This window comes from Schistocerca gregaria, chromosome 9, assembly GCF_023897955.1.
Source record: "Schistocerca gregaria isolate iqSchGreg1 chromosome 9, iqSchGreg1.2, whole genome shotgun sequence".
NCBI classification, from domain to species: domain Eukaryota; kingdom Metazoa; phylum Arthropoda; class Insecta; order Orthoptera; family Acrididae; genus Schistocerca; species Schistocerca gregaria.
Genome location: NC_064928.1, coordinates 178492781 through 178520752, shown reverse-complemented (window position 1 = coordinate 178520752; position 27972 = coordinate 178492781). Strand labels below are relative to the sequence as shown.

The window sequence follows — 27972 nt, the reverse complement described above, 5'->3', positions numbered from 1 at the left end:
GCTTGCTCTTCTGACACTCATATTTTCCTTTTTATATACCACTCATATTTTTCTTAGTTAATTCAGTACACTGTTTTTTACATTAATTATCTGATAGTCTGACAATGCCAGGTAACGTACATATCTCTATCTTATATTAACCCATTAGCACTGGAATTAATTTTTTCGTGATTTTTTTTAAAGAAATCCGTTATTATGTCTGTGAAAGGCATAAATTACACAACAGAGTTGTTTTGATGAAAGTCATTACCGCCATTAGCGAGATATTTGATGTTGCCATATGGCAACTCTGGGCACTTTCACTACATAAATTTACTTGGATTACAACTTCAACTAAAATAAGTAGGTTATTGAAATTTCTTAGTACATATACAAGTTTTGTGCAAATTTATTATTCAGTCTTCATCATACTATTGATACTTTATAACACAGTACAATTAATAATCAAAAATCAAACCTTCAACTTAGCATTATTTTACACAAAATGGAATAAAACAGTCAATACACAATCCCACATTACACTTTGAACGCATTGTTCTCATAATAGATTTAAAGTCCTTGTGTGCACACCTTTTCTTCTTCTTTCCTTCTGTGTGCTGGACGAGGTGGTCAGTTTTATAAAACCTAATTGAATCTGATATGCGGCTGTCGGAACATGCCCTTGATGCAGATGGTCTCCCGGCTCCTTTTGGTAAAGCTTGGTGTCTTTGCAAGTACACTGTTGCTACTTCTCTCTTCAAATCAAGCTGAGAAATAGTTTGGTTTCTTGCTTTATTATACAAAATCCTACCGTTTTGTATGGCGACATCTAACATCCATGTAAAGAGACACCAGTACCATTTCTTTCTTCTTATTGCAGTGCGATAGCATGCTAGATTCTGATCCATCTGATCAGTACCTCCCATATATGTATCATATTTGGCTACCAGTTTTGGTCTGGGAATCATTATACATCGCTTTCTTAGTTGCGATAATCTCTTGACTTGACCAACTTCTTGCGCACCACATGAAGAAGAGATCATTGTGACAAATGAGTTGTCCAGCCACCGCACATACAATAATCCATCATTCTTCTCTATTGCTGTCTCAAAATATGGGGGCTCAACAAACAAATCATCTTCAATGTCGTCTTTATAAAGAATCTCCCGCGCCTCAGCAAGCGAGAAACCTCTTCTAAAACAAAAAAGAGAAAATTCGTCCTTTTACTGAGTACAAGCGCCTATCCTTGCCATATGGCAACACCGACGTTCAAACGGTCTAAATGTTCGTAACTTATTTCACAGCAAGCAGTAACCTCCAAAGAATATATATTTGTGTATTTGAAGCACAACCATACTAAAAACCCAAATTATATATCGTAAGCTACGGTGTAAAACATACTTACTGGAACTTATACTCCATTTTTCTTCGTCATTCAGCAAACAACGACTTCCAACACTGAAGAATTTATATGTATTGTTAAAACTGTTGCATTGTAGTGATTCTTGCGGAATGGAATCCAGTGCTGCCAACACTCTCGCTTCATTAATGTCGTGGAATCAACGATTTTAAAAAAGTGTTACAAACGCTGCCATATGGCAACGCACGGCGCTAATGGGTTAAATTAGCTATGGTACCCAGCACCGCTCAGGGTTACGCCTTAACTGTCTCTACATCTACCTCGATAATCTGCACTCCACCTTATGGCCTGAGACGGAGGGTAGCTCTGACCATTATTACTCATTTCCTTTCCTGTACCACTCGCAGATAGAATGAGGGAAAAACGACAGTCTATATGCCTACGTATGAGCCCTAATCTCTCGTATCTCATCTTCATGGTCCTTCTGAGTATGTATTTATGAAGCAACAGAATCGTTCTGCTGTCAGCTTCAAATACCGGTTCTCTAACTTTTCTCAAAAGTGTTTCTCGAAAAGAGTGTCGCCTTCGCTCCAGGGATTCCCATTTGAGTTCCCAAACCATCTCTGTAACACTTGCCTCTTGTTCGTATCTTCCAGTAAGAAATCTAGCAGCCCGCCTCTAAATTGCCTCGATACCACATTTAATCTGACCTGGTATGGATCCCAAACACTCGAGCATTACTCAAGAATAGGTCCCACTAGCGCCCTATGTGCGGTGGCCTTTATAGGTAAACCACACCTCCTTAGAATTCTCCCGATTAACCGAAGTCAACCATTCGCCTTTCCTACCACAATCGTCACATGCTCGTTCCATTTCATATTGCTTTGTAACGCTAATCCCAGTATTCGAAGAACATGACTGTGTCAAGCAGCACATTGCTAATGCTGTATCCGAACATTATGAGTCTGTTTTCCCTCCTCATCAGCATTAACTTACTTTTTTCCAACATATAGAGCTACTAACTAGAAATTTTGAGAAAGTCATCATATATCCTCCTACAGTCATTCGACTTTGACACTTAGCTCTACTCCACAGCATCATCAGCAAACAACTGCATACTGCGGCCCATCCTGTCCGCAAAATCATTTGTCTATATGGATTATAATAATGGCCTTATCACACAGCACTGGAGCGCTTCTGACGATACCCTTGTCTTTGATGAACAGTAACTATCGAGGACAACTTACTGGGGAGCCACTCGCATACCTGTGAACCTATTCCAGATGCTCATAGCTTCGTTACCAGCTTGCAATTGGGCACCATGTCATGTGAAACTTCCCGGCAGATTAAAACTGTGTGCCGAGCCGAGACTCGAACTCTTGCCTTTCACGGGGAAGTGGTCTACCGACTGAGCTACCCAAGCACGACTCAGGCCCCGTCCTCACAGCTTTAATTCCGCCACTACCTCGTCTCCTACCTTCCAAACTTCACAGAAGCTCTCCTGTTGCGGTAGAGCACTTGACCGAGAAAGGCAAAGGTCCCGAGTTCGAGTCTCGGTGTGGCACACAGTTTTAATCTGCCAGGAAGTTTCATATCAGCGCACACTCCGCTGTAGAGTGAAAATTTCATTCTAGAAACATCCCCAGGCTGTGGCTAAGCCATGTCTCCGCAATGTCCTTTCTTTCAGGAGTGCTAGTTCAGCAAGGTTCGCAGGAGAGCTTCTGTGAAGTTTGGAAGGTAGGAGACGAGGTACTGGCGGAATTGAAGCTGTGAGGACGGGGCGTGATTCGTGCTTGGGTAGCTCAGTCGGTAGATCACTTGCACGCGAAAGGCAAAGGTCCCAAGTTCGAGTCTCGGTCTGGCACACAATTTTAATCGGCCAGGAAGTTTCATATCAGCGCACACTTCGCTGTAGAGCGAAACTTTCATTCTATAACCATGTCATATGCTTAGGATATCTAGAAAAATGGAATCTGTCTGAAGCCCCTCTTCTATAGTTTGCAGTATATAACGTGAGAAAAGGCAAGTTGAGTTTCGCAAGAGCACGAACCACCCATAAATGTCCCTTTTATCACTCCACACCCCCATATCCCCATATTAGGTTACCACAGACGCGTTACCTCAACACAATACTTTTCCAAACGATATGTGTATAACGTTGGTTGAAAGTGCTACAGATGTTCGAGAGCTTCGCTGGGACACAGACGTACATGCAAGTGCACAAACACATGAACAGATGCACACACACAGTCTTTCATTTTCTTTCCAAGATGACCAACAATTCCATTCTTCACTTTTGAGTTGCGGTGGCAGTTTTCCTCGAATCAAGGTGGTCATAGCGTACTGTCGATATGACGACATGAGATAAATCCTGTAATGACAACCATGTTATGATTTCAATGAAGCTTTTTGGCGGAAATACCTATCGAAGTAACTTTCTGATAACATAGGTTATTTGTACTTTCCGGCTCCCGCATTTTACTACATTGAGTTGTATAATTTGTTACATGATCTTCCACTAACAGCCAACATCCAGGAGGTGTGACTGGAAAACTGTCTGCTATTTTAGATGGATGGGTGGTTGTATTGTATTGTTATGTATTGCAGTACCTTCAAAGAATTAAATTGATGAAATGCTAATGACAAGAAAGGTCGTTCCGTATCTGGACGCCAAAATGTAGTGAACTGAAAATCTGGCACGCAAAGTGAGCCAGTGAAAACGAATGTTTAAGGGATTTAAATTTGTAAGGTTGGAGCCGATGAAATAATTTTTACTTTTTCTTCACGTATTGATCTGTTAAGAGGTGAATTTTATTTATGAGCCGATCAGCTGGCATTATTTTATGTGCTGAGATGAATACGTATATGTACTATTATGCTGTGGTTAGCATTATAACAAATACGAAGATTTTGTTTCCTGTGACATTATTGCTGACTAAATTTATACTTCAGTATAAATTTTTTTGGTTTAAATGGAGATGAAGAGTAGGCCTGCGGCAGCGCGGCCCGATTTTGCCACATTTCACTCACTTTCTGGTGAATCTCTTCTCACGCGCACCCTCCTTGAAATTACTGAAATGCAGTTCTCAGCCGGAAAAGACTATAGAAAAAACAGCTATTCACTTGGTAACCACAAGTCGTACTAAAGATTATTTCGTCACTGGAAGGTAAATAATTACATGAAAGTATTGAACTGCGTAAAATTTCACCCTGTTACTGTATGCTTGCATACACCAGTTATCACCGAGCCTTACTCTATCTGAGCTATACAAAGTTTGAAAAGTCAACACGCACACATGCTTCATAACCGCAGCCAGTTTGTGATAATGATTAATTATCCTTCATCGAAAGTTTACAAATGGGTTGTTTCTTTTAGAATACCTGGCTCAAATGTTGCCATAATGGTATTCACATAACAAAATGTTCACGTTCGCTAGTAAGTAATACACCACGTAGAATTTAGTTATTTAAAATGTCACCAAAAGTTCTGAATTTTATACCGTGTATTAAATCATACTCTCTTCCACACTTTACGGCACTTATGAAACTGTTTGGTACCGAATGATGCAATACTAATAATCATCATTGGCGCACACTTCAGTAGATCTGATCACTATGAGAGCCAAGCCCCGACTCTACTCATCTCTCTACATAAAACAAGTTTCTAGTTCCCAAAATACGTGCGAATGTGCTACTTTGTGTTTGGCAGAGAAACATTACGCCCAATCGGAAAGTAGCATCAAACCCGTTCAGTTCCGCGCGTGTATACGGAACTAATCGCAGTTTGTCTCTGAATCAGAACAGTTAATTGACATATATACATTCTGAAAATTCACAAATATAATATCAACTCCCTTATAACAAAACTACTTTACTAAAATCATAGTCTCACTTCCACAGTACCATGAACTGACGAAATAGTTCATAACAAATCCCCAGGTACGAATAACTAGCATACAAGTCATTCTCGAACATTCCTACGAGCCCAATTACTTCAATGTACAGTATAAAAACTTTACATATACCATTATTTCACATTCACGCGATCATTCACTATCATAACTAATCCCAATTACGATAGTAGTTAATAAACAGAAAGTTAAACAAACAAAACTGCAAATAAAAATGGCGACAGTATTTTGACTACAGCTCAAACAGTGTCCGTCAGCTAGTGGCATGAAAACTACACACACTCAGACGTCTGACAGTACCCGCCCTGCGTGTGACGAACACTGCGGTTACCAAAATTCAAGAGGATGCCAAAATCACGGGAGAGATCGTTCACAAAATCTTAATCTGAACAGTCATACTTCGGAGGCGAAAGTGGAAAATGTTAACTACTTTGCTCCACCTCTGAACAGGGAACCCACTAGTCACCAGATTAAGCCCCACAATGCTGGTTAGTGGAACGAGTAGGCGTAATGATATTAATGTAAAGATAATCTATTATAATGGTGGGAATAGTTGTATCAAGAACTAACCGAATTTAGTTACTAGCCTAGCAGAGAAAGTATCGCAGTCCGCTCTGCAAGCAAATTTGGAGGCTATCCCTGTTGTGAACGTTTTGGATACCAACGCTGCGGGGGTGTGTAGTGTCTACCAAGTCCTAGAAAATAATTTGTGACTCTGTCAAAATAACATTTCGCCTCTTGCTGTTGTTGTGGTTTTCAGAGACTGGTTTGATGCAACTCTCCATGCTACTCATCCTGTGCAAGCTTCTTCATCTCCCAGTACTTACTGCAACCTAGATCCTTCTGAATCTGTTTCGTGCATTCATCTCTTGGTCTCCCTCTACGATTTTTACCCTCCACGCTGCCCTCCAATACTAAATCGGTGATCCCGCGATGCCTCAGAACATGTTCTACCAACCGATCCCTTCTTCTAGTCCTCTCCTCCCCAATTCTATTTAGTACCTCCTCAGTAATTACGTGATCTACTCATCTAATCTTCAGCATTCTTCTGTCTAAATTATTTATCGTCAATGTTTCAGTTCCTTACATGGCTACACTCCATACCACTACTTTCAGAAACGACTCCCTAACACAAATCTATACTCGATGTTAAAAAATTTCTCTTCTTCAGAGATGCTTTTCTTGCCATCGCCAGTCTACATTTTATATCGTCTGTATTTCCACCATCCTCAGTTATTTTGCTCCTCAAATAACAACACTCACCTCCTACTTTAAGTGTTTCATTTCCTAATCTAATTCCCTCAGCATCACACGATTTATTTCGACTACATTCCATTATCCTCGTTTTGCTTTTATTGATGTTCATCTTATATCCTCGTTTCAAGGCACTGTCCACTCCGTTCAACTGCTGTTCCAAATCCTTTGCTATCTCTGACAGAATTACAATGTCATCGGCAAACCACTAAGTGAATCGGGGAAAACATAATTGAGCGAAGAAAACAGGCTGAATGAAGAACAAGAATTGCAGGATTCAACTGACCGGCTCTGCTGCATTTACACTGATTCGGCTCCACCTTCAGTGAACGTGGAATCATCGGTAACCGTAGCCATAAATTATTGCGACGTGCACAAGGATGAAATAAGAAAGCATGCCGTCTAAGTTCAAAAGTATGCACTATTTTCTGACAGATCTCGTTTCCCACGTCCCAAAATTGGATTACGCAGTTCCAAGAAGATGTGACCAGATCGCAGTGTGCAGTTTACAGGATCAACTTTATTTGCACACATTTACGAGAAAAAGCAGCCGCGACTATGCGCGTGATGGCGCCAAAGTGCTAAACGTCTGACGAATTTAAAAATTAGTTTCTTCACAATGATAAACATTTTTATTTCTCTCTCACTCTGTTAAGCAAATAACTACTATCAAAACTGAGAATATGTTTCCATTGAGTTCAGCTGAAAAAAAAATTGGGGAATGTTAACGAAATGGGATGTTTGGCGGAGGATTGGGAACAGTCTCATGTAGTCACAGAGTGTGTTGCAGTTGGAAATTCGGGAACAGCACGTAATCTAAATAGGTCAACAGGATGAAACTTCCTGGCAGATTAAAACTGTGTGCCGGACCGAGACTCGAACTCTGGATCTTTGCCTTTCGCGGGCAAGTGCTCTACCAACTGACCTACCCAAGCACGACTCACGGCCGGTACTCACAGCTTTACTTCTGCCAGTATCCGTCTCCTACCTTCCAAACTTTACAGAAGCTCTCCTGCGAACCTTGCAGAACTAGCACTCCTGAAAGAAAGGATAATGCGGAGACATGGCTTAGCCACAGCCTGGGGGATGTTTCCAGAAGGAGATTTTCACTCTGCAGCGGAGTCTGCGCTGATATGAAACTTTCTGGCAGATTAAAACTGTGTGCCCGACCGAGACTCGAACTCTGGATCTTTGCCTTTCGCGGGCAAGTGCTCTACCAACTGAGCTACCCAAGCACGACTCACGGCCGGTACTCACAGCTTTACTTCTGCCAGTATCTCGTCTCCTACCTTCCAAACTTTACAGAAACTCTCCTGCGAACCTCTTCTCCTGGTTCGCAGGAGAGCTTCTGTACAGTTTGGAAGGTAGGAGACGAGATACTGGCAGAAGTAAAGCTGTGCGGACGGGCCGTGAGTCGTGCTTGGGTAGTTGAGTTGGATGCCGGCACGGTAGCTCAGCGTGTCCGGTCAGAGGGGTAGCTACCCTTTGCAATATAAAAAAAACTGAGTTAATGGATCAACGACGAACTGAAATGGATGTCTTGCGAAATCCGCCCCGAGCAGATGCAAAGAACGAAAACGAACAAAATGAGATTCAAAAGAAATCACAGTTTTAATCTGCCAGGAAGTTTCATATCAGCGCACACTCCGTTGCAGAGCGAAAATCTCATTCAGCTCAATAGGATATTTGGTTTCTGTGCGTACTACTGCCAGAAACCAGTCAAGTAGTGACATATGTTCAACAGTAAATCAGCTAAGTTCTGACGTTGGTAGCAATACGTTTATTAAAGCCCTGAAAATACTGCAAAAAATAAACAAATAAATACAAATAAACATAAAAATATGGAAAGGCAATAAGGAAGAGAATAATTCAGAAAAAACGTAGCCGGTCGGAGTGGCCAGGCGGTTCTAGGCGCTACAGTCTGGAACCGCGTGACCGCTATGGTCGCAGGTTCGAATCCTGCCTCGGGCATGGATGTGTGTGATGTCCTTAGGTTAGTTAGGTTTAAGTAGTTCTAAGTTCTAGGTGACTGATAACTACAGCAGTTAAGTCACATAGTGCTCAGAGCCCTTTGAACCATTTTTTGAAAAAAAAACGCAAATTAAGATTAGAAGAATTTTCAGACGAGATGAAAGCATTTCAGGTCTCTCAGCTGTGGTAACTAAGACAAATTGGAGTAAAAAATGAGGCCCAGAAACCTCACTGACTCTTTAAAATGGCGTCTCTCATGTGCAAGTCAGGTAAATTAAAAATACAACAACAATTAAAATGAACGCGCACACACTTATCTGCCGAATATTGAAAAAACGTCTTGCAGCGCACTGCTCTAAGTTTTGCACTGTAAGCTGCAACTGACAGGTCGCTGTTGCAACACTGGAGGGGGAACAGAAAACAGCAAAATCGTTCACAAGTAAGGAGCACTGTACAGCACTGCTTACTTGTAGAAGTGTTGCTGGCTATGGCTATGACAAAGAGGGTGACACTTAAAACACTTCCCTGAGTAACATCATTCGCCTGCTCAAAACGATCCGACAGCACTTCACTAGTTCGAGATCAAAAAAGGCGGTAAGGCGGGAAGGACCGAATAAAGATGGGGAGATGGGTACAAAAGCCCCACTGATGGAGTTGCACGAGGATGCTGTATCTCCAAGTAGTGTCGTCTGCCTTGCTGATGTCAAAGAATATACTAGGACAGTGATGGTTACGTGAGGAAGCCTGCCGAATAGCCACCTCTGACAGGGTCAGGTTGTCGGCAGTGGACCGAAATCTGTAGAATCCACACTGAGAGCGGCTAAGGAGTTGCTTGGTCTCCAAGAACCAGAGCAGATGAGGGTTAACCATTCGCACCAAGGTCTTTGGTACACGGCTCGTTAAGGCGACGCTCCAGTAACTACTGGGACATGTGCGGTCTGTGATGTAACAAAATAAAAGTGTTGTTGTTATTCAATCGAAAAATTCGAATTTGAGATTTCGCTTACTGTTTTACCAGTTACAATTGGCGCAAGAATCATGGATTGACCATGGTCATAAAATATTGCATTATGAAATGTGAACAGTCTTTACTTGCAGTTTCGCGTTGCTTGAAGCAGTGCTTAAGAAGTTGCATTATCGTTTTTCTAATTACTTCATGATCGTAGATACGATCATACCCGGTCGTGAAGTTAATGTTATGAGAAAGCAATTTTCTAAGGGACCAGAAAGTTCTTAAGGGCGCAAAAACGACTGTAACATCACACAAAAGGGAAATTCAATATTAAAGCTGATGCAAGAAGACGATAAAACACGTTTTGTCAATATAACACGCACATTGCACTGCTGATCTTGGCGTCTGTAATCTTAGAAAAATGCATAATTAAAATGAAAATAATACTGAAGAAATGATGGGAATGAGCGCTGCCAAATGATTCAATATTTCCAGAACAAATATTTATTATAACTAAAACATGCATCGTACCTTAAGCTTAGTACTACAATGACGGTAGATTTTTATGTCCGTTTCATGTCCATTGAGCGCCCTTTTATATAGCCATTGTCCTCTTGAGTCGCTCGTGCGTCATCACAATAAGATACAAAAGTTCTTCTTTTTACACTTCACTCAAGCTTAGACGGAACACGTTTTTATTTATTTAGTAAAAAATTAGATCAGACCGCCATAAATCTGCGTCCGTCTTACTTAAGAAAAACAGTACAGTTGTTTTAGCGCTCAAGGCTTCATTTGTTCTCCAGGGAACAAAATAGTGAAGGGTCGCCGAAAGACGACGAATTACGTTATTTAGGAAATTCCACCATCGCTGTGCGACGCCTTATTATACAATTAGTCATTTTTTATAAACAAGTATTTGCCTTCTGGCTGAAAGTGTTAACTATTTTCTGTTTTAATGAAGCCTAAAATAGAGAATATCACAGGTTCTTCCCTGGTTTGAGGAGCGGTATCAGAATTAGAACATTCGAGGAGGATTTCCTTTGACGCTGCTGGCAAATGTCTAAGCGTGACTGGGTGTGGTATCACGAGTCTCAGAAAATGCTCATTCCTGTTCCGACATGGAGAAAGGGCACTTGTGAGGCTCACAACGGGAAAACGCGGATTTACTGCAAACACTCGTAGTACTCCATGAGGACAACAAAATGTGTTAGCAGTGGCGCGTACTTCTCAAGCGTTACAGAGAAAATCATAAGATAATTTGTGTCGTCAAATAGATACACATGTGTGTGGCCATTAATACCACGAAGCGACGGCAGCCGACTGGTTGGCGCTCGAGCCTTGTAATCGTTGGGTCGCTGGATCGAGCCCCTTTCATCAGTTTTTTTCTTTTATTTTATTTTCAACACAGTCATTTTCTTTACTATTTGTATTACAATTGATATAATGGGAGAAATGCGTGTAATCGGATGAACTTTCATTAAATTTACAATGTTGTTTGGCAGTCTACAAACTTTTATTATCGGAAATATTATAATATTCATAACTATCGACTAGTAAACGACCAAGCGCATAAAGTGATACTGAAAATGCACGCTTGTCCGCGATTTGAGAAATCCCTCATATCTGGAAGGAGCCCATGGCGAATTGTTACCTCCAAGGTTATGAGCGGCACAGGCAGCTTTCGGAAGATGTACAGTTAATCGTAGCTTTCGGCATTACGAGTACAAGGTGCAGGATGGTATTTTTCGTCAAAACATGGAAAACGGCACCAGTGGCACTGAATAAATGCCATGTCTCCGTATACGCAAGGTCTTTTGAGGTTTTCCGTGGGGAAACAAACCTCTCTTTCAGAGGATAATTTAGAAGCAAACCATGCATAACGCAGCATTTCCTTAAATATCGACGCTGCTAATTGGTCATGCAGTGTCGACTGTATTTTAATAGCGTCTTCACGAGAAGCAACTACTTGTTCTCTTTCGATTAAATACGAACAATTTTGAAGACACGGACAAGCATACATTTTCAGTATCACTTTATGCGTTTGGTCGTTTACTAGTCGATAGTAAATTATATTATTGGTGATAACAAATATTTGTAGACTGCCAAAAACATTGTAAATTTAATAAAAGTTCATCCGATTACACGTATGTCTCCCTTTACATCAATTGTAATATGAATAGTAAAGAAAATAACTGTGTTGAAAATATTTTAAAAAAACTGACAAGCGGAACTCCATCCAGCGACCCAATGGTTTCGGGGCTTGAACGTTAACCATTCGGCTGCTGCCGCTTCGTGGTAAAAATGGCCACGCACAGGTATATCTATTTGACGACCGAAATTATCTTGCGATTTTATTAATAACGCTTGAGAAGTACGCGCTACTGCTCAGACATTTTGTTGTTAATGCAGTACTACGTGTGTACGAAGTTTGCAGTAAATCCGCGTTCCAAACGTCGTGACCTCCCCTTGTCAGAGTTGTGCTATTGTAAGTCCAGCTTTCCGCTCTGTGCACTTGCACAGTACCGACGGAATGCCGGATCCTGGCTGACAACGGCAGTAGTCGTTGGAAAGTGCTCTGCCATCTTCTGAGTAATGTCTCGAGGCGTTGTTTGGAGGCACCCATGTTTCCGCACCGCTGCTATTGGTGAACGACTGTGTTTACCGGAACTCCTACGGATGGCTTCCCACACTTCCACAGAACAAGTGGAGCAGTTTATAGAGTTTAGAAACGCTTGACATTACCTTTTCTTGCTCTCCTTAATTACGCGTTGAGTCTTGTTTGGAGGCACCCATGTTTCCGCACCGCTGCTATTGGTGAACGACTGTGTTTACCGGAACACCTCCGGATGGCTTCCCACACTTCCACAGAACAAGTGGAGCGGTATAGAGTTTAGAAACGCTTGACATTACCTTTTCTTGCTCTCCTTAATTACGCGTTGAGTCTTGTTTGGAGGCACCCATGTTTCCGCACCGCTGCTATTGGTGAACGACTGTGTTTACCGGAACACCTCTGGATGGCTTCCCACACTTCCACAGAACAAGTGGAGCGGTTTATAGAGTTTAGAAACGCTTGACATTACCTTTTCTTGCTCTCCTTAATTACGCGTTGAGTCTTGACTCTCGCTACTCGAAAGACTGTGTCTGCAATTGGGCGGCATTTAAGCGGTCGAAGAGCCGCACGCCTGGCCTAGATTTCCAAACGGCATTCATTAGTGCACCGAGGTACAGCTTGCCTCCTAACATGACCTCAAGACGTTGGGATGGATAAGACAGCGACATGACAGAACACTCATGTGATATGGTCCGGCCATTGCTGGACTTTGTTGCAGTGTTGAAACTCAGCCAGCTGGCTGAATGGCATACAGTTAGCTCCGCTGACCATCCAGCTGTGTTTAGGTAATACTCCACCCAGGACGCGAATAAGGAGTGGGAAGTGCTCACTGGAATGCAGGTCGTCAGTGACTTCCCACTGAACAGGGAGGCCGAGGGCTGGAGAGGATACAGAGATGTCGATGGCTGAGAATGACGCAGAAGCAGCATAGAACTGAATAGGTGCATAATTCGTGAGACATCATGAGGTTCTCCAAAACCCGCCCCCAGGGGGCACGTGTAAGTCGAGACATGATTGGCATTGTAGTCTCCCAGTAGGAGTAATGGATGAGTAAGTTGTTCTATAAGGTCCGCGAGAGCCTCAGAGTCTATTGCTCCTGGTAGACGTAAATACAGTAAGCAAACAGTGATCCTCTGACACAAATGAACTTCAACTGCAAACGCTTGCTGGTCGATAGAAAGGGGGGGGGGGGGGGGGAGCACAGGAGTAGTGTTTGCTATTGACAAAGCAGCCCCTCCTTTGGATCTTTCCCCAGTTATCTCATCCTTGTCACAGGGTGTACAACCCCAAGGTACAGAACTATCAGACACTTTAAAATTCATTTGCTGCAAACACAAGCACAGGGGGCATTCATGTACTGGCAGTTTCTGTTCTTCCAAATACGACCTGGACACATTAATGTTCCACTGTAATGTTGGTGTTGTTGTGGTCTTCAGTCCTGAGACTGGTTTGATGCAGCTCTCCATGCTAGTCTATCCAGTGCAAGCTTCTTCATCTCCCAGTACCTAATGCAACCTACATCCTTCTGAATCTGTTTAGTATATTCATCTCTTGGCCTCCCTCTACGATTTTTACCATCCACGCTGCCCTCCAATACTAAATTGGTGATCCCTTGATACCTCAGAATATGTCCTACCAACCGATCCCTTCTCCTAGTCAAGTTGTGGCACTAACTCCTCTTCTCCCAAATTCTATTCAATACCTCCTCATTAGTTATGTGATCTACCCATCTAATTTCAGCATTCTTCTGTAGCGCCACATTTCGAAAACTTCTATTCTCTTCTTGTCCAAACTATTTATCGTCCATGTTTCACTTCCATACATGGGTACACTCCATACAAATACTTTCAGAAACGACTTCCTGACGCTTAAATGTATACTCAATGTTAACAAATTTCTCTTCTTCAGAAACCCTTTCCTTGCCATTGCCAATGTAATATGGGAGCCAAATACTACAGGGGTCGCACTTTCACCCTGATGAGCCCATAGTGGGGAGAAGCTCCGTCTTGGGGCGAGATGATTGCCTAAGTCCTATATAAAGGTCCATTAGCTCTACAGAAGAATCTTGTCAGATGTCAGAGAGAATGACGTCGACATCATCGGACTGTTTACTTCCGGGCTTCATCAGCGATGCACACTTTACCTTTGATTTTTCGGGCTGGGTAGGCTTTGGAGCCACAGCCGAGGCAGTGGTAGTGGCAGCACTGTACAGCATCCCAGACTGAATCTTTGGAGGAGCTGGGAGCTCTGCACTCTGCCACTGCCCTGCCACGCCTTTTCTGAAGCTGTTGAAATAGGTACAGGTGCCTGAGTAATTCCTGCTGCACTTCAGAAACGCAGGTGTTACTGCTGAGTCAAGCAACCTCCGGTCATGTAGCAGCATCGGCTTTCTGCGTGGGCTGTTTGAGAACCAAAGCAAAGGAGGTAGTAAACACTGGGAGCAGCATGGCTTTTTTGGCCTCACCATAGGGGATGTGCTTCATAGTCTTAAGCCCTTGTACCTTCTGTTCTTTGAGATACGTGCTGCAGCAGAGAGGGTGAGCCCCTGAACAATTCACACACTTCAGTGGTGATGAACACCTGATTCCTTGATGGGCACCCTTACCACATTTGCCACAAGTGGGTTCTCTCTTACACCCAGGGGTAGTATACCCTGTTGACTTGTACTTAAGTAAATAAATCAGTGAAATCAAAGTGAAGTAGAAATTTGAATATAAATGAAAAACTTTGTTTAGTTAGAGAGTTACATACTGGCAAACAGCGGGCAGAACAGCAGAGCAGAAGAGACAATGACCGTGAAGTCAGCAAGTTCCACATAAGTGGGCGCTGTCGATTCAGCCGTCAGGGCATCGCCCGACCGGCACACGTGTTTCTCAGTTGTCGCATGTGAGCAAAGGCCCTCGCCTACATTCCAAGAGCCAATGACCGACGTTAAGAAGGTTCTTCGAGAAGCTTTTCAACGTGACAGAAGAGGCAATGACCGGCTCACGTGTTTCTAAGTCATCACATGTGATCAAAGGCCTTCTCCTACATTCCAAGAGCCAATGACCAACGTCAAGAAGATTCTTCGAGAAGCTTTTCAACGTGACAGAAGAGGCGATGACCGTGAAGTCGTTCACCTCCAGTAAACTGAAGTGAATAAATACGCGAGACGCAGTGGGCCCGACAGACGAAGGAAAAGAGACGAAGAGACGGAGAGACGAAGGAAGAAGAGAAGAGTGGCAGTAGTTTTCAGTCAGTTCCTGTGCTGAAGTCCGTCATGCAAGAAGAGACTACATCATGCACAGACGCACCAAGTCCGCCGCTGTGATGGAATAGCAAGCAGCAGCCTCGGCGCCAAAAGACAGAAGTTAAAAGGTATTTCAAGTCTGATTTTTACGTACCCGGGTGACTCGTGAGGACGGGAAGGAGACGGCCTTACATCAGCAGTCACCTGTGAGCTGGGATGAAGATCTGACAGCCGAAGACTGGCAAGCGGGAGTCCGCTGTTCGAGTTCGGGACACTGGTCTTCCCCCGCCGCGCCGCTCCGCTGGCCGACGCATAACACTGACACACGCGGCCGCTTAGAGAAGAGAAACACTGGGACGCCACATCCAAGGTATCACCATCAGATTCACGAGTTCGTTCTCGATAATTAAACGGGCCACCTCGCGCTGCGCGTCTCCAGTCAACTGGGCGAGACGGCGACACGAGATACACACCGCCAGGCGTAATCAGACGACGCCGCTGCCGCAGCAGAAGGCTACGCAAACGACACAGCTGCTGTTCTCCGAGCCAGAACATCGCGTAAGAAAACAGTTGTACGAAACTTGCAATAAAAGTTATCTTATGTAAAAATGCTGTTTCATTCTACCTCATACCCGAGCCAAGGAAGAACCCACCATGCCCACATGTTGTTAAGAGAGAAAAAGTAATCAATTTACTTAGTATTTTCACCCTGACATAATGCCTTAGAATGCTCATCCTGACAATTGACTAGCATCACAAGAGAAAACCCAGTTACATTTAGTACCAGAACTGTTACAACCCAAACGCTGGCATTTGAAAGAGCTCATTGGCTTGTATAGACAAGGCCGCATGCTTTATCGAAGCAAGCTAGTCTTAACGTCCAGAATGAGATTTTCACTCTGCAGCGGAGCGTGCGCTGATATGAAACTTCCTGGCAGATTAAAACAGTGTGCCGGACCGAAACTCGAACTCGGGACCTTTGCCTTTCGCGGGCAAGTGCTCTAACAGGAGAGCTTCTGTAAAGTTTGGAAGGTAGGAGACGAGGTACTGGCAGAAGTAAAGTTGTGAGGAGGGGGCGTGAGTCGTGCTTGGGTAGCTCAGTTGGTAGAGCACTTGCCCGCGAAAGGCAAAGGTCCCGAGTTCGAGTCTCGGTCCGGCACACAGTTTTAATCTGACAGGAAGTTTTAGTCTTAACGTATTCTAGAGGTTTTGTGCTGCTGGAAGTCAGTGTAATGAGTCCGATTTAACATGATTGCCATCCACCCTTTTCATGTTTCGCACATCAACTATTCGTTCTTGAGCCCACTCAACTTTCAGTTGATTTACTAATAATAATAATACGCATGAGAGAAAATTGTAAGTTACCTGAGCGGTGAGTGTTTTCTTATAATCAAATATTTAAATGTTCTTTTTCTTTCATTTTCATTTCCAAGTTATTTGTAATATTTCACTAAGGACGGTACAAGATTATGTTAAATGTTAAGATTTTGAAGCCAATAGAGTGGGAAATAATATAGTTTATTGGAATGCTGAATAAACCCAATATGCTTTCAGAAAAAAATGTGGAGCAATGCTTATCGAAAGCCTCCTGTAAGCAGTTCAATTGGGTATTTTTGTTCCTGTGCAACCTACCGCCAGAACCAAATCAAGTAATGATATTGGTTCAACAATAAATGAGATACAGAAAGGAAATAAGGAAGAGTAACAAAAAGAATGTAGAATAATTCAGAAAAACTGTATATTAAGACAGGGAACTTAAAAAAGTATCCAAAAAGTAGCATGAATGTTTGAAAACTTTTAAGAGATAATGAAAGCAATTGTTGAGGTACACAAAGAGTCATAAGCTAATTTATCTGCCCAAATACAGAAAGATGAAAATATAGAAACTGATGTTGCATGCCCATTTCTGCCTGTGTATTTGGGCAAATTTCAGGAACTCATGTAAAGATGTTAATACAGTTTTCATTAACAGCTAATCTGATTCACAACATAGGTTGAAGTACATAATTTATACATATTTCATGGAAATTGGCTGAACTGTGATCAATAAAGCCAGCCTCTCACGTGAAAACGATGCCATCCACATTTAACTGTGAATGGCATAAATTGGGATACAGCCAGCGCCAGTTTGAGGCCAAAGCGACACAGGTTGCCGCTAGAGGCGCCGTAGCCGACTCGCTAGCGCCGGGTGAGGAGCTGCTGCAGCTGATGTTTGTGCACGTTTTGCTTGAGGAAGAAGAAGAATGGCAGGCCGCGGCAAGGGAGGAAAGGGGCTCGGCAACATCCAGGGCATCACGAAGCCCGCCATCCGCCGCCTGCCTCGCAGGGGCGGCGTGAAGCGCATCTCTGGTCTGATCTACGAGGAGACCCGCGGAGTGCTGAAGGTGTTCCTGGAGAACGTGATCCGCGACGCGGTGACGTACACTGAGCACGCCAAGCGCAAGCCTCTGACGGCCATGGACGTGGTGTACGCCCTGAAGAGGCAGGGGCGCACCCTGTACGGTTTCGGCGGTTAGGCGCAGCAGCCGATGTGCTGTGTAGCCTTCCCGCGTCCGTGCTTGTGGGGCAGAGGCACCACAACTGTGACGTCTCTATACAGGAAGTCCGATTAAAATTATTTGATAGTTGGCGTCTGTCACTTGTTGCTATAGTGTCGCCTCATATGTTGCCGGTTACCGCTCGGTTACAGGCGACACACAAACACGGCGCTCACTTCAAGAAAAATTTGGAAATTTGTGGTAAGGTTCTATGGGACCAAACTGCTGAGCTCATCGATCCCTGGGCTTAGACACTACTTAATCTAACTTAAACTAAATTACGATAACGACAGCACGCACACACCCAAACCGAGGGAGGACTCGAAACTCCGGCGGGGGCAACCGCGCGAACCGTGCCAAAGCGCGCCAGACCGCTCGGCTATCTCGCGCGGCTGCTCACTTCGGAAATGCAGTTAAGGTGTAATTCGGAGCGACGCTGGAAGCGGCCATTGCGAGGTACGACCGAAATAGGAGATGCTCTGTCGACATCTAATTTAAAGCGACCAATGACTGAACTGCGGCAGAGACTCGTTTTGTAGCCCTGAATTTAAACTCTTGTTCTAACCTAACTACAACCTTGTGATGCACAATGTATCCGAGAAAACGGCAATCAACAATCTGCGGCAGAACTAAAATTACGATCGCATTGCTGCCGGCGTTTAAGGCTAGCCTCTACGAGCACACTCAAAACAGAAAAAAGTTCATAATATATTTGTTTTCATAGCCACTTTGGCAGCAAAATTTCAGTTTTAGTAGTAAAAGCAAACTACAATTTCTCGCTGTCGCTGGTTACCTGAAACTCTTCTCACACTGGCTACGTGGCATGCCCCATTATTAACCGATGGGAAGTTCGCGTCGACACTTGTTTTCAGATTATAGGTAGTACAAGCAGTCTAAAAGAGAAAAAATAATGATACAAAGGAAAATAAGAGCAAATAAAAAGCCAATACGATAGTGAAAATAATTTGATAAAGTATTAGACGTAGTCTTTTGACTAGATTTAGAAAAATAAAAAAATTCGCTGCATTTGGTAATATTCGAACCTTCGACCTTGGACTGCTTAGATTTGTAAGGTAACCACTAAAGCATGCAATTACTCTGGAAGAAGTTTTTGTATCTATGACTCTGGTGTTCGAGTCGCAATGATCGACAGCCGTCGGAAACTAGGCTTTACGTAATATGGTGCGAAGCTTATCTAATGTAGCCCGACCTCTGTGATTGCAATAACTGTAATGACGCTGTATCGCGTCTTATGCGGAACGATGCAATATTGTGTGACTAATGCTGCATTAGCATCATTTTGGTTGTGTGTGTGTGTGTGTGTGTGTGTGTTTGTGTTTCTGTTGTTTTTGGTATGGTTATCACATGTGACGAAATACGTAATAAAAGAGCCAGACCCAGAATTTGGGATCCAAACATATCAAGAAAGAAAGCCGGACAAGTACTTGGAAGGGAACTGATCAACTGTTGTTAAGTTTGGTAACGGCGAACGGTTCAGGAGTGACTTTGTGCGCTCTAATTGGAGGAAATCAACTACAAAGCATGAAATGTCAACTATCAAGCAATTTCAATTGTACTATAGCAGCGGTCACCTGGGGTGACATGCTGACACGGGCGCCAGGGGCACGCAAGTACAAGATTTATAAGGAGTGCATTTCACAATTGGTACTAATGTAAACACCGTCCGAACAGGCCTTGAAAACCCAACTCTACCGACCGATCACCATGCCATCCTCATCCCACAGGAGTCACTGGATGCGGATATGGAGGGGGATGTGGTCAGCACACCACTCTCCCAGCCATATGTCAATTTATGAGACCGTAACAGCTACTTCTCAATCGCGTAGCTCCTCAATTTGCGTCACAGGGGTTGAGTGCACCCCGCTTTCCAACAGCGCTCGGCAGACTGGATGGTCACCCATCCAAGTGCTAGCCCACCCCGAAAGCGCTTAACTTCGGTGATCTGACGGGAACCAGTATGACCCCTGCGGAACGGTCGTTGGCATTAATTACACCTTATTACGTGCAAACTGGTTGAAGTATGACGAATTAAAGTCCTGGCTGTGTCTTTCTCTGCGTAAATGAAATCTAATCCCAGGGATTTTCATACAGTTTTCGTTAACACATAAAATGGTTCACGAGAAAGGTTTCTGTATGTCACTTATTACTGCTAAACCAAACATGTCGTCTGGTCACAGATAGTCCTACCTGTGTGGAACCAGTGTGGATCCCCACTGATTTAATAAAGAGAGATGATTGTATCACTTGAGCAGATGACACAGAAAATCGGTTGGTCGTAGATGCTACAGAATCGACCAGTGCGATAGAAAACAGGCATAAAGAAATGAATACTCGAAAAATTTAGGTCGACAAAAACCAGACATGCAATGTGAATCAGCAAAACAAATGAAAAGGGTAGAAAATTGATGTACAAGTAACTCATACTAGGTAAGTGCTAATACTCAATATACAGCGGGAAAACAAGGAAAACTGGAAAATTTTAGAAGCAAGCGCGTCAAAAGCAGCTTAGAAATAAGCAAAGCAGATTAGGCATCATACGTAGTACAAATTTAAATGAAGACTACTATTTAAAAGTGGTTCAAGTATGTCATTTTTGGAGGATGTAAAAGCATGTTTTGCTTCTTTGTGGATAGGCCAGTGAAAAATTAAAGCATAGTGAAAGCAATTTATTATATGTTACAACAAAGAAGGTTTTGAGCTAGAATATCACCCAAGGAATTGCGTTCATGTCACACTAAATAAAAAAAAATGTAAGGCAAAACCCAATTGAAAGGCTTCAGGTAAATATGACAAATTAGATTTGTGTATTTAGGATAAAAACAGCTCTAATCAAGAGAAACACATCAGCAAAGCGGTGAAACGTTTCCCAAGTGTAATGTACTGTATTGTTGTTGTTGTGGTCTTCAGTCCTGAGACTGGTTTGATGCAGCTCTCCATGCTACTCTATCCTGTGCAAGCTTCTTCATCTCTCAGTACTTACTGCAACCTACATCCTTCTGAATCTGCTTCGTGCATTCATCTCTTGGTCTCCCTCTACGATTTTAACCCTCCACGCTGCCCTTCAGTACTAAATTGGTGATCCCTTGATGCCTCAGAACATGTCCTACCAACCGATCCCTTCTTCTGGTCAAGTTGTGCCACAAACTTCTCTTATCCCCAATCCTATTCAATACCTTCTCATTATTTATGTGATCTACCCATCTAATCTTCAGCATTCCTCTGTAGCATCACATTTCGAAAGCTTCTATTCTCTTCTTTTCTAAACTATTTACTGTGCATGTTTCACTTCCATACATGGCTACACTCCATACAAATACTTTCAGAAACGACTTCCTGACAATTAAGTCTACACTCGATGTTAACAAATTTCTCTTCTTCAGAAAGGCTTTCCTTGCCATTGCCAGTCTACATTTTATATCCTCTCTGCTCCAATCATCATCAGTTATTTTGCCCCACAAATAGCAAAACTCCTTTACAACTGTACTGTATTATGTAAATAGAATAAAGTTACTGCAAGGGGCATATCTTAGTAGTGCTAGGAGAAAAGCAAAATGTGCAACTAAGCTAATGGATTACAGAGAACTTGACAAAAGATTGAGGTAAAGGAATATTTGAAAATAAAAACATTTCAGAACGGGGTTTTCAGGCATGGTGATAACATCATACAGTATTTTGTAGATTGGTCTTATCTGTGGTGGAAAAAATGGAAATTTACTAAGCTGATTATCATAAATATAATGTAAAACACGTTATTACATCAATTTCTACCATTAGCGGAACACAAAACTGTCATAAAATTTTAATTTTGGATACGTTGTAGTTCAGGGAGATATAAATGTGTGCAAGACCCATGGTGTGGAATGCTTATCAGTATCAACAATAACTGTGTAGTGGCAATACAACACTGAGATGGTATTTGATTCAGGCATGACTGAAGATGTCTGGGCAATAAAAGAGTAGTTACTGTTAAGGACCTTAAGAAAAGGTATATTATTAATTTATATTGGGAAATACAGCGATTGGAGGAGATTTGATAAGTAAAAACACAGCTTTTGATGGAGTGTGGATGTATACAATGTATAAGGCACAGACTTGCTGTACACGTTGCATAAGGGCTGAGTGGGGGGAGGATGTAAAGTTTTGAGACATCTCTGATCGCTGTCAATATAAGACTTAGGGAAAATGGTATGATAAGCTGACTGAATACTATCATACTCGAATTTTAAAACTCTGTTCTGTGATTGCAGAGAATTTATAATGGTAAATTAAAGTGGGCGTGCCATATTGATGTGTCTGATATCAAACATGTTTCACCATAGCCGTTGCTTCCTCCATAAGTTTCTTACTTTTATTGTTCCTGAAATATATCCATACGTTATTATATAGGCGAAGACTATATTTCATCAGATTTTCTTATTGTTTAAATTACGTATGTACGTTACATTCTTCTATTATGTGTGTTCTGCTCCTACTACCAGAGATCAGCCATAGATCTGAATTATGACATCATGCCCTCTGTAACGTAGGTGTGTAAGGACAACGTCTGAACTGAATTTTCGTTTAGAATACAACCATTAAAATACTGTGTATTATGTTAAAGTTGAGCCATATAACCACTTTCTTTCGGCTTGGCCATTTTGAGTCTATACATCCACACTTCAACACTTGACCTGTTGTGGAAGATAAAATACGCTTTATTGGTTTACGCTTGCAACATGCACTTTGAGATCCTAACCGACCTAGAAACATACAATTCCTAACATCTATAATTATTTGTCTGCAGATGAAGTAAATACTGCTGTAATGTTTCTCAGTACACTGTTCTCAGTCACTAATAAAAATATCTGCGTTTATACCACTAACACATTCTTTATTGAATAACGGTCTCTGCACGTTAACTGGTACATTCTTGCTTTGTTGAATTAATTCAGGGTGAAGGAAAATTGGCGCTCTCGTCTTTCGCAGTGCTGTTTTTCACTTACTAGCAATACAAAAACGTCTGTCACAAAATTTCATCCTACACTTATTTCTCGCAGTACATTGACATTAAAGACTGGCAGTCTTGTATGATAACCACCTCTGGCAGCAGTTAGGACTAGTGCTGTGCAGTTGGTGCAGTGGACAGCGTGTTGCAGGAGGGCGAGGTTTTGATTCTGGGTTAAGGCGTCTTTTATTATTATTATTATTATTATTATTATTATTATTATTATTATTTGTTAAATGTAGCCTGCATGGTACATGACATGATCGTCATACAGCGATTACAGTGCATCTTCTACAAAACATTTGCACTTATGTTGTATCAACACAGAAATGGAAGTACAATCAATTTCATTGGTCACCTTTTAAAGGAGACTTATGCACCTCGTCCAAGCGAACTGTTTTGCACCACTGCATCTACAAGGTACCAAATCTGTTTTCTGTGTGCCTTCCCCCAATGGTCACATAGATTAGCACCATTATTCTTGATATGTTCTCTTCCATAACATTTCGTTAGGTTCTTATGTCTCCAATAGAGCGAGGAACGTGCTTTACAAGTAATTTGGTTACCATTTGTTTGCATTATCACCACAGAACCACTAATTATGGCTTTCATCATTGTGTCTGATAAGCAAGTGCTATTTATTAAGTACCTTCATGCATTACTATTACTATTATTATTATTATTATTATATTTCTTTCCTTTCTCAGACGTTATGTCTGGTTAAAAATGGAAAGTGACGCGGACCTTGATCAAGTGTGACTTCCTTTTAACTGTATGGTATATGTTACATTGCATTTAGGAACTTTCGGGTAATTGAACATGTATCAATAATTACAGATTTCTGTAGTTGTATATATACATTTGTATGTAGCTGTATTGCGCTGATGTACTGGTCGATATTGTGTGGTGTGACTCCTGTAGTTGACAGTATAATTGGTACAATGTCAACTTTATCCTGATGCCACATGTCCTTGACTTCCTCAGCCAGTTGTATTTTTCAATTTTTTCTCCTGTTTTCTTCTGTATATATGTTGTATTGGGTATGGATATTTCGATTGGTTGTGTTAATTTCTTCTTTTTATTCGTGAGTATGATGTCAGGTTTGTTATGTGGTGGTGTTTTTTTTCTGTTATAATTGTTCTGTTCCAGTATAATTTGTATTCATCATTCTCCAGTACATTTTGTGGTGCATACTTGTATGTGGGAACGCGTTGTTTTATTAGTTTATGTTGTATGGCAAGTTGTTGATGTATTATTTTTGCTACATTGTCATGTCTTCTGGGGTATTCTGTATTTGCTAGTATTGTACATCCGCTTGTGATGTGATCTACTGTTTCTATTTGTTGTTTGCAAAGTCTGCATTTAACAGTTGTGGTATTGGGATCTTTAATAATATGCTTGCTGTAATATCTGGTGTTTATTGTTTGATCCTGTATTGCAGTCGTGAATCCTTCTGTCTCACTATATATATTGCCTTTTCTTAGCCAGGTGTTGGACGTGTCTTGATCGATGTGTGGCTGTGTTAGATGATACGGGTGCTTGCTAGGTAGTGTTTTCTTTTTCCAATTTACTTTCTTCTTATCTGTTGATGTTATGTGATCTAAAGGGTTGTAGAAGTGGTTATGAAATTGCAATGGTGTAGCCGATGTATTTATATGAGTGATTGCTTTGTGTATTTTACTAGTTTCTGCTCGCTCTAGAAAGGATTTTCTTAAATTGTCTACCTGTCCATAATATAGGTTTTTTTTATTTCGATAAATCCCCTTCCTCCTTCCTTTCTGCTTAATGTGAATCTTTCTGTTGCTGAATGTATGTGATGTATTCAATATTTGTAGCATTGTGATCGTATAAGAGTATTGAGTGCTTCTTGGTCTGTGTTACTCCATTTCACTACTCCATTATTATGATTATTATTATTATTATTATTATTATTACTATTATCGATGGAAATGTGGAAACACAACGTTAGGAAAATAGTATAATTCGAAAATTAACATTTCACAATCAGCAACGTCGGGGTCAATCACGCAGAACAAAAGCTGTACCAGAGGTAATGCACGTTAGGTGGAACAGCCCACTGGGACTAATGACGTGTTTATACTGTATGCGCTGTTCACCAGATGGGGACCAGTTGCCAGCGGAGTAATGCGCCCGTGACAGACTCCATGTACATGCATACAAATATCGTACTTTCTTCTTTTGTAATTCTGAAACAGCCTGGCAGACGTATGACATACACACACGATGAACATGTGGATATGCTTCTCATCCTTGGTGCATCTGATAACTGGGCCAGTGTTGCTGCTCCTGAATATGCTGGTAGATATCCTGGTCGATGTCTGTAACTTTGCATCCTGGGGATAGGTTCTCTCCTCCCACCATCATATGGCAGAGGTCCACGAACTCGCCCTACTCCAGCTACTGAGGAAGGGATTCTGACGTCATACAGCAAGAACCCCACAAGGTACACTTAGCGAAGCATGTCTTATGTGCATGTCTCGCAACACACGGTCACTGACGTGCCGCACAATCATGGGCTGCACCGCTATCAATACTTCTGCAACACCTACCCGCTCCAGACCACCATCTGGGTACGCAGTTCAGCGAAAGCTTCCAACAACAGGAAGCGAACGACTACTTCATAATATGGTCGGATGAAGCAGCGTTCATTTATGAGGGTGTCTTCAATCTACATCTACATTCATACTCCGCAAGCCACCCAATGGTGTGTGGCGGAGGGCACTTTACGTGCCACTGTCATTACCTCCCTTTTCTGTTCCAGTCGCGTACGGTTCGCGGGAAGAACGACTGTCTGAAAGCCTCCGTGCGCGCTCGAATCTCTCTAATTTTACATTCGTGATCTCCTCGGGAGGTATAAGTAGGGGGAAGCAGTATATTCGATACCTCATCCAGAAACGCACCCTCTCGAAACCTGGCGAGCAAGCTACACCGCGATGCAGAGCGCCTCTCTTGCAGAGTCTGCCACTTGAGTTTGCTAAACGTCTCCGTAACGCCATCACGGTTACCAAATAACCCTGTAACGAAACGCGTCGCTCTTCTTTGGATCTTCTCTATCTCCTCCGTCAACCCGATCTGGTGCGGATCCCACACTGATGAGCAATACTCAAGTATATGTCGAACGAGTGTTTTGTAAGCCACCTCCTTTGTTGATGGACTACATTTTCTAAGCACTCTCCCAATGAATCTCAACCTGGTACCCGCCTTACCAACAATTAATTTTATGTGATCATTCCATTTCAAATCGTTCCGCACGCATACTCCCAGATATTTAACAGAAGTAATTGCTACCAGTGTTTGTTCCGCTATCATGTAATCATACAATAAAGGATCCTTCTTTCTATGTATTCGCAATACATTATATTTGTCTATGTTAAGGGTCACATGCCACTCCCTACACCAAGTGTCTATCCGCTGCAGATCTTCCTGTATTTCGCTACAATTTTCTAATGCTGCAACTTCTCTGTATACTACAGCATCATCCGCGAAAAGCCGCATGGAACTTCCGACACTATCTACTTGAAGACTGGGACTACCTGTGCTCTTTTCCAATCATTTGGAACCTTCCGTTCCTCTAGAGACATGCGGTACACGGCTGTTAGAAGGGGGGCAAGTTCTTTCGCGTACTCTGTGTAGAATCTAATTGGTATTCCGTCAGGTCCAGTGTACTTTGCTCTGTTGAATGATTTCAGTTGCTTTTCTATTCCTTGGACACTTATTTCGATGTCAGCCATTTTTTCGTTTGTGCGAGGATTTAGAGAAGGAACTGCACTGCGGTCTTCCTCTGTGAAACAGCTTTGGAACATGGGAATATGCACAATACCCGTCACTGCTATGACGATAACCTGCACGTCAGCAACAACCATGGATATTAAGTTCCCTTTGGCATCAACGTCTCGGGCAATATATTGGGAGACAGAATATTTGCTCCATACTTGGTGCTGGCCGGTTGACTGCATGATGGTATCATGAATTCCTCTCAAACTGTTTGCCTGATGCACTGAAAGAAGCTCCACTTGATGGTCGGCAGACATCATGGTTCGAATATGATAGTGCACCTCCACGTTTTAGAATTAATGTTCGCCGGTATTTAGACATTTCCTGGGAAATCGCTCGAACAGGGAGATCCAGTTGTATGGCCTCCACATTCATCTGACCTAAACCCCTGGATTTATTTCTGTGGGAACACTTGAAGGAGGACATGTATTCTACTCTGAGAATATATGTGGAAGAACTGACAGCGCAGCATCTGTGCATGCAGCCATGTTGCGAAGAATCCAGAGCTGTGTAATCCAGCGGATCGTGCAATGTTTCGACGTGCTGGGAGCCACTTTGCGCGTCTGCTCAGACAATGTATTCTTTTGCACATGCGGTCACTAATATGGAAATTATTGCGGTCACTGATTGCTAATATGTTACATCTGTGCAGGCGCACTGTATGTAGTATAAATGAATAGTAATGTTGAGTTGTTTTACTGTGCAAGCTTCTTTAACTTCTCGAAACTGATATTGTTTTTGTAGTTATTCTGTCCTATGATAGGTCATTTGTTTCAACTATCTACACTCCTGGAAATGGAAAAAAGAATACATTGACACCGGTGTGTCAGACCCACCATACTTGCTCCGGACACTGCGAGAGGGCTGTACAAGCAATGATCACACGCACGGCACAGCGGACACACCAGGAACCGCGGTGTTGGCCGTCGAATGGCGCTAGCTGCGCAGCATTTGTGCACCGCCGCCGTCAGTGTCAGCCAGTTTGCCGTGGCATACGGAGCTCCATCGCAGTCTTTAACACTGGTAGCATGCCGCGACAGCGTGGACGTGAACCGTATGTGCAGTTGACGGTCTTTGAGCGAGGGCGTATAGTGGGCATGCGGGAGGCCGGGTGGACGTACCGCCGAATTGCTCAACACGTGGGGCGTGAGGTCTCCACAGTACATCGATGTTGTCGCCAGTGGTCGGCGGAAGGTGCACGTGCCCGTCGACCTGGGACCGAACCGCAGCGACGCACGGATGCACGCCAAGACCGTAGGATCCTACGCAGTGCCGTAGGGGCCCGCACCGCCACTTCCCAGCAAATTAGGGACACTGTTGCTCCTGGGGTATCGGCGAGGACCATTCGCAACAGTCTCCATGAAGCTG

At 42.6% G+C, this 27972-nt stretch overlaps 1 protein-coding gene across 2 annotated transcripts in view; it reads left to right on the top strand.

The window, feature by feature from the left end:
* Positions 1–27972, top strand: part of LOC126292272 (venom protease-like) — a 126485-nt gene that overhangs the window by 21789 nt on the left and 76724 nt on the right. The gene's annotated exons all lie outside the window — the stretch shown is intronic.